Source organism: Palaemon carinicauda, chromosome 13 (assembly GCF_036898095.1).
Source record: "Palaemon carinicauda isolate YSFRI2023 chromosome 13, ASM3689809v2, whole genome shotgun sequence".
NCBI classification, from domain to species: domain Eukaryota; kingdom Metazoa; phylum Arthropoda; class Malacostraca; order Decapoda; family Palaemonidae; genus Palaemon; species Palaemon carinicauda.
In genome coordinates, this window is record NC_090737.1 from 140,435,259 (window position 1) to 140,451,666 (window position 16,408).

At 39.2% G+C, this 16,408-nt stretch overlaps 1 protein-coding gene and 1 long non-coding RNA gene across 19 annotated transcripts in view; one reads left to right on the forward strand and one right to left on the reverse strand.

Annotated features, from left to right (window-relative positions):
- The window catches only part of LOC137652539 (uncharacterized), a 316,341-nt gene that overhangs the window by 123,667 nt on the left and 176,266 nt on the right, over window positions 1-16,408 (reverse strand). The window lies entirely within an intron of this gene.
- LOC137652545 (uncharacterized) overlaps window positions 9,424-16,408 on the forward strand; it is a 213,348-nt gene continuing 206,363 nt past the window's right edge. Inside the window, exon 1 of the long non-coding RNA XR_011046362.1 lies at window positions 9,424-9,496. This is a non-coding gene — a long non-coding RNA (uncharacterized lncRNA). The remainder of the gene's footprint in view (window positions 9,497-16,408) is intronic.

Genomic DNA, 16,408 nt, shown 5'->3' on the forward strand with positions numbered 1-16,408 from the left:
AAAGGGAAAATAGCCCAGTGAGGAAAGGAAACAAGGAAAAATTAAATATTTTAAGAACAGTAATATTAAAATAAATATTTCCTACATAAACTATAAAAACTTTAACAAAACAAGATGAGAAATTATATATAGAATAGTGTGCCTGAGTGTATCCTCAAGTAAGAGAACTCTAACCAAATAGTGTGCCTGAGTGTATCCTCAAGTAAAAGAACTCTCACCTTAGACAGTGGAAGACCATGGTACAGAGGCTATGGCACTACCTAAGACTAGAGAACAATGGTTTGATTTTGGAGTGTCCTTCTCCTAGAAGAGCTGCTTACAATAGCTAAAAGAGTCTCTTCTACCCTTACCAAGAGGAAAGTAGCCACTGAACAATTACAGTACAGTAATTAGTCCCTTGATCGAAGAAGAAGTGTTTGGTAATATCAGTGTTGTCTGGTGTAAGAGGAAAGACGAGAATGTGTAAAGAATACGCCAGACTATTTGGTGTATGTGTTATTATTATTATTATTATTATTATTATTATTATTATTATTATTATTATTATTATTATTATTAGAAGCTAAGCTACAACCCTAGTTGGAAAAGCAAGATGCTACAAGCCCAAAGGCTCCAACAAGGAAAAATAGCCCAGTATGGAAAAGAAACAAGGAAATGAATACATTACAAGAGAAGTAGTATAACCAAAAATAAAATATTTCAAAATATGTAACATTAAATTAGATCTTTCATATAAAAACTATTCAATACATGAAGTTGACGAATTTACCCGATTATGAAATAAGATTTCCATTCGTGTTTCGTTTATAAAATTAATTACTTGTATCTCAATTTTGATAGAATAAGCGATAGAAAATATTGTATTGTATTCATATTTCTAAGGATTTCTTCAGTCGAGGAGAGAGAGAGAGAGAGAGAGAGAGAGAGAGAGAGAGAGAGAGAGAGAGAGAGAGAGAGAGAGAGAGAGAGAGAGAGAGAGAGAGAGAGAGGATGAACTTCAGCCCATAATTACTGATAGCTGGATCTCTCTCCCACACAGATTCGACTGAAGCAATCTTCAGAAATATAAATACACCGAAAACGTTGGCCTGCACTTAATACTATCATTATTACAAGCCAAGCTACAACCTTAGTTGGAAAACCAGGAAGCTATAAGCTCAGGGGCCCCAACAGGAAAAAATAGCCCAATGAAGAAAGCAACCAAAAAAATCAATAAACTACAAGAGAGGCGATATTCAAAATATATTAAGAGAGACTACCGTTTGAGAGTTATGGGGTCCTTTGACTGGTCAGACAGTAATACAATGAATCCTTCTCTCTGGTTACGGTTCTTTCCCTTTACCTACACATACACCGAATAGTCTGGCCTATTCTCTACAGAGTCTCCTCTGTCCTCACACACCTGACAACACTGAGATTACCAAACAATTCTTCTTACTGCACTCTAATTGTTCAGTGGTTACTTTCCTCTTTGTGAGGGTAGAAGAGGCTCTTTAGTTATGGTAAGCAGCTCTTCTAGGAGAGGGACACTCCAAAATCAAACCATTGTTCTCTAGTCTTGGGTACTGCCATAGCCTCTGTACCATGGTCTTACACTGCTTTGGGTTAGAGTTCTCTTGCTTAAGAGTACACTTGGGTGCACTGTTCTATCTAGTTTCTCTTCTTATTGTTTTGTTAAAGTTTTTATAGTTTGTATAGGAAATATTTATTCCAATATTGTTACTATTCTTGAAATATTTTATTTTTCCTTGTTTCCTTTCCTCACTGAGCTATTTTCCTTGTTTAAGCCCTTGGGCTTATAGCATCCTGCTTTTCCAACTAGGGTTGTAGCTTAGCAAGTAATAATAATAATTATTATGTCCGCCTGTTCAATATAAAAACATTCGTTGCAAGTTTGAACTTTCGAAGTTCCACCGATTCATTTTACCAACATGCAATACTTGCGATGTATTATAATCGGTATCACATTAAAATGTGTTATTTACAGGCTCAACAAATAATTAAAATTTGACCACAAAAATTGAAACGCCATCAACCGTCATCGGTTTGATCTCGGCCTCTTACCGAGCCATACCAACACACGCACACACAGACACAACATCCAATTTCGCGCGCTTTTTATTATTACTATTATTATTATTATTATTATTACTACTGGCTAAGCTACAACCCTAGTTGGAAAAGCAAGATGCTACAAGCCCAAAGGCTCCAACAGGAAAAATAGCCCAGTGAGGAAAGGAAATAAGGACAAACTACAAGAAGTTTAAGAACAATAACAACATTGAAATAAATAACACGAGGATATCATTTTCAAAATAACAAGAAAAGAAACGAGAAAGAAGAGTGTGCCCGAGTGTAGCCTCAAGCAAGAGAACTCTAACCCAAGACAGTGGAAGACCATGGTACAGAGGCTATGGAACTACCAAAGATTAGAGAACAATGGTTTTGGTTATGGAGTGTCCTTCTCCTAGAAAAGCTGCTTACCACAGCTAGAGTCTCTTGTACCCTTACTAAGAGGAAAGTAGCCACTGAACAATTTTCGTTTGAATAGATTCAAAAGTTTTTGATAAAATCTATAGCATATTGCTACATAGAATATTACGTAATCATATTCATTTATTACTATCTTAGAATTACAATATTTACATGATATTTTGTAGTACGAAAAATATGTTTATTTGTTACAATAGTATTTTAACATTTGGTTCATTTTATATATATATCTATCTATCTATCTATCTATCTATCTATCTATATATATATATATATATATATATATATATATATATATATATATATATATATATATATATATATATATATATATATAGAAGCAAATACAAATAAATATGGATTAACAATAGAAAAAAAGTTGGAGGAACCAGTCTAGGAAATTGACGGGAAGTTGCATGGCCTTGTGTGTGTGTGTGTGTGTGTGTGTGCATGTATGTGTGTGTATGTGATGGCGTTTCAATTTCAGTGGTCAATCTGTACTTATTTGTTGAATGTGTAAATGTCCTGTTTTTTATTGCCATACCAATTATAATACATTACACGTTTTGTATGTGGCTTCTGAGATTCATTATATATAACCTGTATTAGGTTTTAAATGAGAGAGAGAGAGAGAGAGAGAGAGAGAGAGAGAGAGAGAGAGAGAGAGAGAGAGAGAGAGAGAGAGAGAGAGAGAGAGTTATTTTCAGTATTTTTACTTCAAAAAACACTCGGACTGGGAACCCTCTCTATTCTTCCTCTGAATTGAGCGAAATTCTCATATTATTTCGTCCGGTAGAGTGAGTAATTCTCTTCTGAATTGAGCGATAGTTTCATATTGTTTCGTCCTTCAGTATATTATATTTTAAGTTTTTATGTAGCGAAGTCAACAGAACATCATCTCGGGAGTTTCGTGATCAAACGATTCGATTTTAGAACGAAACATTCTGGGAAAAACAGTAGATTCAAATATAGCATTTCGTTGTGATTCGATTTTTTCTTTTTATTTCGTCTTTTAAAAGACTCGTGGTTTTGAAAACAATTTTCCTTCGTTGTTTTAAAGGTTTAAAAGTCACTCATGAATGGCAGAGGCAAGGGACAGTGACATTGCCCTATCGAGCAGGACAATGCCCTAGAGACTGACCTGATATAGCATATGATCAGTGCCCAAGCCCCCTCTCCACCCAAGCTAGGACCAAGGAAGGCCAGGCAATGGCTGCTGATGACTCCTCAGCAGGTAGAACTATAGGCTCCCTCAAACCCCCGATCCTTAGCTCACAAGGATGGTGAGGTTGCAGACTACAAGAAACTATTGAGTTTGTCAATCTCAGTGTTGTCAGGTGTATGAGGACAGAGGAAAATCTGTAAAGAATAGGCCAGACTATTCGGTGTCTGTGTAGGCAAATGGGAAAATGAACCGTAACCAGAAAGAAGGATCCAATGTAGTACTGGGATATATATATATATATATATATATATATATATATATATATATATATATATATATATATATATATATATATATATATATATATATATATCCATTTCTGAGTGGTGATACCTTGATGTAGTGAAAGGCTTTGCCTATCAATATGATCAGCAAAGCTGTAAGGCTACTATTTAGGGCCACCCATACTAGGTTGGTTTGCTGTGAGCGATCAGACCAAAGTCTCCTACCATCACCAATTTGCAGTGGCCAGCTTGGTAGTAAAAAGGACATGTCTGAGGCCGTTGTCCTGCTGTGGTCTAGAAACGGCTGCATTTTTTGTTGTTTAATTAAATTCATAAATACAGTTCGATTTGCCTGTTCTTATTTTGTATTTGGAGAGAGAGAGAGAGAGAGAGAGAGAGAGAGAGAGAGAGAGAGAGAGAGAGAGAGAGAGAGCCTCTCCTAAGTTCTTCATCTGAGTTGAGCGATATTCTCATATTATTTCGCCCAAAAGATCACATAGTTTTAATCGGAATTGAGCGATAGTTTCATATAGTTTCGCCCTTTGGAATGTTGAAGAATGTAGAGTGCTTCGCAGAGTTCCACGACTGAACATTTATGGTTTTGAGCGAAACATTATGAGAAACAACGTACTGTTCAGTACCTATTTCCCACTGAGATAAGACTTTTTCATTTATTTTCGTCTCCTTCAGAGATTTATTCCCTATATTCCCTATAATGCTAAAGCGTAGTCTCTTATTATTCTCACTTGTTGCCAAATGTCAATGGAACGTCTACTGCAGTATTAAGGGGAATAAAGGTGTCAGGCGGAGATTTGGCAACGCTGGAATGATTCGTTTTGTTTAAAATACATATTTCTATATTGTTCATAATGTGTTATTTATTGTTATTTTCATTATATCATCTATATAATGTTCATCTTTATTATAAAATGCAAATTTTCAAATATATTTAAAATTATAGACCTATTCATAGGAAATAATTTATGGGATTTTGATTATTATCGTATTAGATTATATATTTCAAAGGGACTCCAACAGAGAAAATAGCCCAGTGAGGAAAGAAAAAAAAGGAAAAATAAAATATCTTCAGAACAGTAACATTAAAATAAATATTTCTTATGTAGCCTAGACATCATACATTCATTCATTCATGTCATTCTTGACCAAGTGATATTCTTAACACACACACACACACACTCTCTCTCTCTCTCTCTCTCTCTCTCTCTCTCTCTCAATAACCATTTTATAATGGAATAAAGGTTTTTGACTTTTGACTCTCTCTCTCTCTCTCTCTCTCTCTCTCTCTCTCTCTCTCTCTCTCTCTCTCTCTCTCTATATATATATATATATATATATATATATATATATATATATATATATATAGAGAGAGAGAGAGAGAGAGAGAGAGAGAGAGAGAGAGAGAGTCAAAGATGAAACGTTGTCCAGTCACCACATGGAGTTGCTGACCAGTGCTGACTTGCTGTAAAGAGTCCTGCTGACGTCTGTTATCTGACTCGCTGACTGAGGAGTGTCCTAGAGCTCTCTCTCTCTCTCTCTCTCTCTCTCTCTCTCTCTCTCTCTCTCTCTCTCTCTCTCTCTCTCGTAACAAATTAGCAAAGAATAAAAATGACACGATGTGCCATTTTCTTTTTTACTCGGTATTTGATTAAGTAAGAATTCTTAACATAAAATATATTTACTTAATGTGGGAGTGTCGTGCATGTACAGAATGTGTAGGTGTCGTGCATATACAGAATGTGGGATGTCGTGCATATACAGAATGTGGGATGTCGTGCATATACAGAATGTGAGTGTCGTGCATATACAGAATGTGAGTGTCATGCATATACAGAATGTGAGTGTCGTGCATATATAGAATGTTATTGTCGTGCATATATAAACTGTGGGTGTGTCGTGCATATACAGAATGTGAGTGTCGTGCATATACAGAATGTGAGGGTGTCGTGCATATACAGACTGTGGGGGTGTCGTGCATATATAGAATGTGTGGTGTCGTGCATATACAGAATGTGGGAGTGTCGTGCATATACAGAATGTGAGTGTCGTGCATATATAGAATGTGTGGTGTCGTGCATATATAGAATGTGTGGGATGTCGTGCATATACAGAATGTGAGTGTCGTGCATTTACAGAAAGTGTGTGTCGTGCATATACAAAATGTGTGGGTGCCGTGGCAATACAGAATGTGGGATGTCGTGCATATATAGAATGTGATTGTCGTGCAAATATAGACTGTGTGGGATGTCGTGCATATATAGAATGTGTAGGTATCGTGTACATGCAGACTGTGGGATGTCGTGCATATACAGAATGTGAGTGTCGTGCATATATAGAATGTGTGGTGTCGTGCATATATAGAATGTGTGGGATGTCGTGCATATACAGAATGTGAGTGTCGTGCATATATAGAATGTGTGGGATGTCGTGCATATACAGAATGTGAGTGTCGTGCATATATAGAATGTGTGGTGTCGTGCATATATAGAATGTGTGGGATGTCGTGCATATACAGAATGTGAGTGTCGTGCATTTACAGAAAGTGTGTGTCGTGCATATACAAAATGTGTGGGTGCCGTGGCAATACAGAATGTGGGATGTCGTGCATATATAGAATGTGATTGTCGTGCAAATATAGACTGTGTGGGATGTCGTGCATATATAGAATGTGTAGGTATCGTGTACATGCAGACTGTGGGATGTCGTGCATATACAGACTGTGGGGGTGTCGTGCACATGCAGACTGAGAGAGAGAGAGAGAGAGAGAGAGAGAGAGAGAGAGAGAGAGAGAGAGAGAGAGAGAGAGAGAGAAAGAATTAAATCCCACATATTCCGTATAATGCTAAAGCGTAGTTTCTTGCTAGTCTCAGTTGTTGCCACATGTAAATGAAACGTTTAATGTAGCATCAGTGTTATTAAGGGAAATAAAGGTGCCAGGAGGAGATTTGGCAACGCTGCTCATCGCTTACTCGAATCATTCGGTTTTTGAAATAACAATGTGTGATTTATTGTTATTTTTATTATATATACCATCTATATAATGTTCATATGTATTATAAAATGCAAATTTTCAAATATATTCAAATTTATAGGCCTACTTAAGTCTAGAAAAGCTGAAACATTAAAGAATCCTCTATTGAAGTTACTGTATTCGCCTTGAACAAACACACGCACGCACACACAAACATTTACAATAACAAGCTACTGTCCTATTCAACCCTGCCGCTTCACTAGACTGAATACAATAGAAATAATTATCTTCTCTTGTAATTATCCCAGATTATTCAAATAAGAGAGGAAATTACATAGAAAACAATGGCGTAGGCCTAGTTTTACGTATCAAATCCATTCACTTTATCCGAATCGCGAGATAGACGTATTTGGTGTTCGAATGTCTTCATTTCTAACTTCGACTTCGCATAAGTAGTTATTATATTAAAAGGTATTAGGTTTCAAGAATATAATAGCCATATTCGAATCAATTAACTAAAAAATAAATTAAAATAAAGTACAAGTTACTAAAATAAAGTTTTGATTTATAGATTTAAATCTAAATTTTAAAAACGAAGCCGACGCCAAATCAAATCGAACGATTGGACTCTGAGACGAGAACTTTTTTTGACTCTTTCGCTGTTTGTGTTAAATCTCTCTCTCTCTCTCTCTCTCTCTCTCTCTCTCTCTCTCTCTCTCTCTCTCTCTCTCTCTCTCTCAAATTTGCTGTTAATCGACGACTGTTTCTCTCGTTAGAACTCGTGACGTAGTGGTAAGCGCTCTCAACTCGTCAACTGAGTGACCCAAGGTTTAAAGGTTCCTCATAAATCTAGGACCAGGGAGGGCCAGGCAATGGCTGCTGATGATCCCTCAGCGGGTAGAACTATAGGCTCCCTCAAACCCCCGATCCTTAGCTCACAAGGATGGTGAGGTTGCAGACACCACAAGAAACTATTGAGTTTGACAATCTCAGTGTTGTCAGGTGTATGAGAACAGAGTAAATCTGTAAAGAATAGGCCAGACTATTCGGTTTCTGTGTAGGCAAAGGGAAAGTGAACCGTAACCAGAGAGAAAGATCCAATGTAGTACTGTCTGGCCAGTCAAAGGATCAAATACCTCTCTAGTGGTAGTATCTCAACGGGTGGCTGGCGCCCTGGCTAACTTACAACCTACTAACCATAGTAAGCAGCTTCTCTAGGAGAAGGGCACACCAAAATCAAACCAATGTTCTCTAGTCTTGGGTAGTGCCATGGCCTCTGTAATGTACTATGGTCTTCCATTGCCTTTGGATCAGAGTTCTTTTGCTTGAGGGTACACTATTTTATCTCATTTCTCTTCCTCTTTTTTAAAGTTTTTATAGTTTATACGTGAATGATCTAATTTAATGCTGTTAATGTTCTTAGTCAATTTTATTTTGATTGTTCATAACTTCTCTTGTAGTTTATTTATTTCCTTGTTTTCTTTCCTCTCTGGGCTATTTTTCCTTGTTTGAGCTCTTTTGCCTTTTTATCAACCTGCTTTTCTAACTAAGGCTGTCCTTGTTTTCTTTCCTCTCTGGGCTATTTTTCCTTGTTTGAACCCCTGGGCTTAAACCAACCTGGTTTTCTAAGATTGTTGCCTAGCTTGGAATAATAATAATAATAATAATAATAATAATAATAATAATAATAATAATAATAAGAAGAAGGAGTGAGCAGTCAGGAACCAGGAACCAGGAACCAGGAACCAGCTTGCACAGAATCACCAGCTATATGTATTATGTATATATTCTCAATTAGATTCCTAAATAAAGAGTTTTACAGGCTATGATTATATAAATTCCTAAATAAAGAGTTTTACAGGCTATAATTATACAAATTCCTAAATAAAGAGTTTTACAGGCTATAATTATATAAATTCCTAAATAAAGAGTTTTACAGGCTATAATTATATAAATTCCTAAATAAAGAGTTTTACAGGCTACAATTATATAAATTCCCAAATAAAGAGTTTTACAGGCTATAATTATATAAATTCCTAAATAAAGAGTTTTACAGGCTATAATTATATAAATTCCTAAATAAAGAGTTTTAAAGGCTATAATTATATTATAGATTATAAATTAGAAACTATGAAAGTATTTTAAAGGGTTATGAAAGTATTTTAAAGAGCAAACCAAGATGGCCACCAGCTATGATGAAGTAGATCTGCCATCTTTTAGTTATATGATATCTATGATCTCCTGCATGTAAACATACGATAATTATCATACATGTACGATTACTTTAGGTCCAGTACGATGTAAGATAAATACCTTGGATATATACATATTATACATATATATGTATGTATGTGTTTAATTAAGCATTTATACTAAAATATATTGAAATAGGACAATAATGTGACTCCTAAATAATTATATTGAAACAGTGTACGATAATTTTGGTTGATAAACGACAATTTTAAGGCTCAGGTACGATAATCCAGTTCACCCAACAACAAGAACAAGAAACCCAACAAGTTGTTTTGTTTACGTTTGAATTTCAATATTAAATCAACTCATATTGTAAGTATTTTGCATTAATACACTTATTTCTGTTTATAAATACGTGTTTTTACGTTATATATATACTTATTATTAAGTTAAATACACAAATTACGTATTTATAATGGTATTAAGCTAACTTACCGGGAGAGAAGCCCAGCTAACCTACTCGTATATTTAAAACAAATTTTTCGAATAAATTGATAATAATTTTTTAATATATTTATCTCAAAATGTTTTTTTCAATGGTAGAAATTATCTCAATTAGGCCTAATTAAAAATATATTCTGATTTATGGCTATATTGTCTATGCCAACTCTGGCCATTTTTCTGTGTATTTTATCGTATTTTATGTCCAGAAATCGATTTTTTATAACAAATTGTTAATTATTTTAATAATAAAACATTAATTGCTTATTTATTATATCGTTTTGTGAATTTCAACCAAAATAAAAAGCAGATCTGAGTTATATAGGATGGTATTGTAGAAAATTAGGAGCCTTTGTATAATAGCGGCCAGTTCCTCCTGGGTGCATTAATAATGGACACCAATTAACCTAAACCCCCCCCCAACCTAACCTAACCTACAAGCCATGTCCTTACTTACCTAATGAGGGGCTACGCCCCCCTGCAACCCCCTATACTGCTGTATTCCTAGTTGGCCATCATCATATGTACAGGTGGCCGCTATCATAAACCCTGAAAATAATACTGGTTTGTTATATATTTTGTGGAATTTCAAAGGTTTCTGATAATGATTCCTGGTAAAGGGTTCTGATAATAATTCCTGGCGGAAATTTATATTTTTCGAGTTACGTTGGCTCGACTACCATAACTGAAAAGCTATGGCTTCGTGCTAGGTATCGTCATCAATTACGTTCGAAACGCCCCAAAATATTTAATTGTGTAGATATTTAAATTGAATAGTTTAAACTTTGTGGTTTCTGCCTGTCATTTTCATAAACAAGCAGTCGTCATCATTAAAGAAAACTTACCGTAATGAAAACCGAATAATAGCAATGAAAAACTGTCAAAACTCAGGAGCTTTTGTTTGACAGTACTTCTGGGAGCATAGAAAATGGGGTTTTCCGTCCCATTTTCTATGGAGTCTTTTGGAGCAGTGTTCATTGTACTACAAATACTTCTTTACTTAATTGAGTTAATGATTTACCTGTTTTTTCTCTGCTAAATGCTCGCTTCGCTCGCAATCAAACATTATCTCACTGCTCCAATGTTCTGGCAAGCGGGACATGTTTTGCTATGCGCTTTAGCCCCGTGGGGTAGTATCATGGTGTTGATTATCAATTATACATAGTTAGAGGGGTGAAAAATAGATACACTCTTAACCCTTTTACCCCCAAAGGACGTACTGGTACATTTCACAAAACTCATCCCTTTACCCCCATGGACGTACCGGTACATTCTTGCAAAAAACTGCTATTTAAATTTTTTTTGGCATATTTTTGATATTTTTTTTGAGAAACTTCAGGCATTTTCCAAGAGAATGAGACCAACCTGACCTCTCTATGACAAAAATTAAGGCTGTTAGAGCAATTTAAAAAAATATATACTGCAAAATGTGCTTGAAAAAAATTAACCCCTGTGGGTTAAGGGTTGGAAATTTCCAAATAGCCTGGGGGTAAAAGGGTTGAGTTGTAGCTTTGCGCTCCAGCCTCTGTTCGAACGTGAACTGGGCTTCCGTTTCCAATGATCATACTACATATATCAGATACGTTTCTATCCTAACCTTTAAATATTACGATTAATAAAATAAGAGCTATGATTTTATTGCATATTCCAATATTGAAAATAAATAAACAAGAGGTTTAGATTATAAAACGCAGGGCCCTTTATTCTGTTCAAACAAGTCACTTACGACAAGCACCACCTATCAGTGTTTTTCTGAACTATCGGGTAGAAGGAGGCTCCTGGGGTATTTGTGAAGATGACAAAAAGAGAAAAATGGATATTTTCCATTAAAATCTGTAACTGTGGTAATAGAGGTTTCCGCCAGTAGTATGTGGGATTCTAGATAGTGTATTTGCAATGTTCTTTTCCATTATGCAAGTTTTAATGTCCTAAGTAATATCGCAATGTTCTATAATTGAACATGTGTTCCAGCCATAGGGTTAGTCATGTCAAATTCAATTTCCCCATGAAATTCTAGTCTTGTGAAATGTATTATTCTTTAATATCAATATTTACCTCCTTGGCTTTTTCCAGGTTCCTACCCGGCAGTTCCTGTCTGAAGAATTTTCCTGACGAATTGAAGGAAAGAGGAAATGACGATGGCATCGAACATCGGACCACTTTTGCTGCGTCTCCGTGAAGACTAGGATCTTGTCAAGGTTTGTGAAGTAGCTACAGGTTGATCCAGTGTCATATATTTAGGTCACTTCAGTTGATTGGCAACTTTAATCCCTTTACCTCTGCCAACGAAGTTGGAAGGTTATGTTTTTGCCCCTTTTTTTGTTTGTTTGTTTGTTTGTTTGTGAACAGCTCCCTGGCCACAATTTTAATCGTAGAGTAATGAAACTTGCAGGGATTAACTGTTATTTGTTTCGACACATACAAACCTTCGCTATTTATAGGGTATTACTTTCAGCAACGCTGAAAACCAGCCAAGACAATTTTAGTGAGGGATAATTACCTCATCCGCTAGTTAGCGGGAGGGGGTTGGGGTAGACTAGCTACCCTGCTCACTCACACCTGTGGATTGAGTAACCACTTTTACTTGACTTTATTACTTTTTCTTTTTCTTTTGTGTGTGTGTCGGTGTGTGTATGGTTATTGTCCCGCTATGCGGACATGTCCAGGGATTGAAGGGGGCCGCTGCAGCACCTTTATGTCGTCCGTGGAGATGGATCCACACCCTTTATGGCCGGCTTGCCGGGGAACCCAGTGTTCGCGGGACAACACCAGTTCCGAGTGTAGGGAGTGGCCTGCCTCCCTGTGGGAGAGGTTTGCGCGTAAGAAGAAGTCTAAACGCCAATCTTTACTTTCGGGGTCTTCCTCTAAATCGAAGAAATTGCGGGCTTCTGCTTCCTCTACGCCCAAATCTCTGCCCGAAGCTAATCCTCGACCAGGCCCTTCCGGGGTACGGTCGAGCAGTAGCGCAGGCCTTGTGACTCCAGGTCAACCTCTGTGCATCGGCAATCTTCTTAGGCTTTAGGTTCTCCTCCAGGGGCAGAAAGAGAACCTTGTTATAAGCGTAGTTCTCCTTCGGGCGAAGGAATTATCTCGGGCGGAGTCTGTTGTACGTTCCTCTCAGGAGGTTCGTAGAGTGGAGGGGTGGGTAACCCCTCTCCACCCCAGGCGTTCTCCTCTTCGGGCTGTGAGGAGACGTCTTTATGAACCTGCTGGTTCTCCTCACGTTGACCCTCCGGGGTCTCGTGACGATCACCCTTTGGGTTGGCGTGATCGTGATCCTTCGGGCTCTCGTCATGTTGATCCTGCGGGTTCTCATGACAGCAGGAGTCCTTCAGGTCTCCGTCGCGCTGAACCTTCGGGCTCTCACGACTTGAAACCTTTGGCTTTCTGTTACGCAGAACCCTCGGGCTCTGGTAACGACGGTAACGTGGAACCGCCGGGTTCTCGTACTGTCAGTCACGTTGATCCTTTGGGATCTCGTGACAGAGGAACCTCGATTTCTCATTGCGCTGTCCCTTCGGGGTTTCGTAACCTGAGTTACGCTGAACCATTGGGCGCTTGTAACTCTAGTTCCACTAACACTTCGGTGTATCGTGACAGAGAAACTCCGGTTTCTCGTTGTGTTGATCCTTCGGGTTCGTGCAACACAGTTCACGCTGAACTTTCGGGTTCTCGTGACCAGAGTCATTCTTTTTATGACAGAGAATTTTCAAACTCTCGTTGTGTTGATCGTTCGCGCTCACACAACACAAGCTATCGTGAACCTTCGTGTGAGCGTAGCAGTGAGTTCTCTCACCAACCTGAGAGCTCTCGCACGCACTACCAAGTTGGCGCCCACGGCCAAATTGGTGTGCATGACCAACTTGGCGCGCACGACCGTCTTGGCGCGCGCAAACAAAATGGCGATCATAGCGTGCTGGTTCATCCTATGGTGCGCCATATGCGCGAACATCCTGTTGCTCGCCATGCGTGCAAACAACACACTGCGTGCCATGCGCGCGAGCAACCTTATGCCCACCAGGTGCGCGAACGACCTCATGCGCTCCAGGAGCGCCAAAAAGGTGCGCACAATTGGGAAAGGCGAGTGTACGAGCTCCCTTGCGCGACCGTCTTGGCGCTCACAATCAGTCTCCCGAGCCCCTTAGGCCTCAACAGAGAGACAACAGTCGTCTGTGCGACCGAGCACAAACCCTATCCCTAAGGGTAAGCCTGTGCCGATCTTTCCTGTAGGGAAGCCTCCATCAGACAAGAGGGTTAGGAAACCTGCCCAGGTTCCTAAACCCAGGGAGCAGTTCTTTCCTAAAGACCTTCCCCTTAGTTCCTCAAGATTCCCGAGACCCCCCGTGGCTTAGCACCTTATTCAATGTAATGCGCCAAGCCATGAAGGGAGTCGTTCCCCGCTCCCAGTCCTTAGGTGATACACCTAGGATTCCCTTGTCGCCTCCTCTCTTCCCAGGGTCCTCTCCTCCCTCCGATTCTTGGAGGAGGTCGGAAGTTCCCGCACAGGCGGGTCCTTCAGGCAAGGGGAGATGATCATCCCTTCGCAAAAGACCTCTGGAGGAGATTAGGCATGAACCTCAGGGTAGCCCCCTGCAGTTCAAGATGCCACAGGCCAGGCCAAAGGGGGAAAGGAAAAGGCTTCGTCCTTCGCCCCCCAAGGAGGATAGGGTTGCTTCCTATGGAGACTCCTTCCGTTCTTTATGGGTCGAGATAGTGTCTAAGGAGGCACGACCTGCGACCAGACGGGATTCACCCCGTACGGCAATGGACTTACATCCCGTAAGCCGACGGAGTCCTCTAGGCCCTTGGAGACAGAGGACCTCCGGCCTCGTGGGAGGGAACTGAAGAATTTGTTCACCATCCCCAAATCCTTGGCCAGGCTTCCTTCCTGACTGCCTCCCAGGCAATCGGAAGCGAGCACCCCCCAGGTAGTCTCCCTATCCCCAGTCTATACAGTTGACGACTTCGACCACTCCGGGCACTTTATACCTAACTAACCATCTTTTCTTTTTGCTGCTTTTTACACATTCCAGATAAGAACATCTTTTGGGCGAGCTATACAAGTATCTGGAAATGCAAGTTGGCTTTTTTAAGTTTATGACTTTAAATTATTGAAGGATTTATTCCTACGTAGATGTAAACCTTCTGAGTCATTTATATAGGTTACTCTTAGTTTCTGTTTATAGGATCAGACGATCAAAAGAAAATTGGTTTGATTGCATCATGCTTCGTTAGCAGTACCAGCCGATCTCAGTTGAATCCCTCGTCAGGCTGGGAGGAGCGTAGAGAGGAAAGGTCCCCCCCCCTTTTTTTTTTTGTTTGATGTCGGCTACTTCCCAAAATTGGGGGAAGTGCCTTGGTATATAGATAGATGCTTCGTTGCCAGGCCACTGTTGCGCATGATGCAAAACGTTTGTTTAAAGCGCTTCCCTCTAACACTTCTGGTCGTGAAGTAGGTCGGATGAATTAACTTTCTGCGATCAGACGTCCGCTTCGCCCTTGTCGTACCATTATAGTTCTTAGTGCTTTTGTCTTTTGTGCCTTTGATATTGACTGTCTCTTGCATTCTATCATTATATGTGAGATTGGGAATGTGTGCCTTTCGACTATTATGCCAAATGGGATCCGTTCCTGGCCTGGTTGAGATGGTTGCCTCTGTGGCACATTTAAAGGCTGTTTGGAAGTGGATTCACGTCTGGTTTGTCCTTCGTACAGAAGAAAATGATGTTCTGTAGACTCACCGTGTGAGTATTGTAGTGAGTGGTTGTCCTCCCAGTGGGAGAGATATCGTTTTCGCAGCAAGTTTCTGTCTAAAAGAGACCGTTCCCCCTTCTTCGTCTTCTGTCAGCAATGACAAGAAACTTAAGATTTGTCATTCAGCGAATGTTATCCTCCATCCAGGTCCTTCGTGTCAGGAACGTACTGAGGTTCCAGTCATGGATGACGAAGGCCATGATTTTGTTAATGTTTTATCACCTTACACCAGACTGTTTTCAACAATATATGCTTAAATTCAATACAAACTTTTTTCCCTGAATCTGACCTGCTGAAAGGAGAGTTCGTCTTATATGCCCGTGTGTCTTATAGGCCATCAAATACGGCAACTGATGACCCAGATGACATGTTACTATGCCCCGTAAGAGCAGTGCACAAGTATCTGTAAAGAACACAGTATCTTAATCCCAGAATTTCCAATTTGTTTGTGAGAACTGGCTGCTCTGAACAGAAAGTATACAGAAACACTATTTCATTGTGGTCAAGAGAAACGATCAAGAGAACTTATCATTCCTCAGGGGAAGAAGCATCTCCAAGGGCCACCCCTCAAGCGCATGATTTGTGCCGACTTGCCGTGACCCTAGCATTCCGCAGAAACCACTTACGCTCAAGTTCTAAAACCTGGTGTTTGGAAGAGACAGACTGCTTTTACATACCATTATCTTAAAGATGTCAGACACGGGTCTCTAGTCGCTTTTTCTATAGGCCCTATTGTGGTCGCTCAACAAATAATCTAACTATAAGCTCTTATGGGACATGTAACTTTTATCTTAAGCATCTTTTATTATCTGCATTGTAAGAGTATGTAATGGGTACTTAGGCAGATGGTGATCTAGTCTGGACTTGAAGCCTTCACTTGGAATCCATTCTAAACCAAGTAAGAATGCCTGGAAGTTAAGTACTTGATATATTTGATAATATATTGAAGTGTTCATACTATATAACACTTAATGTTCATATCCCTTCACCCCTGGCAAAGTATTCTATAGAATTGAACGTAAAGCCTTG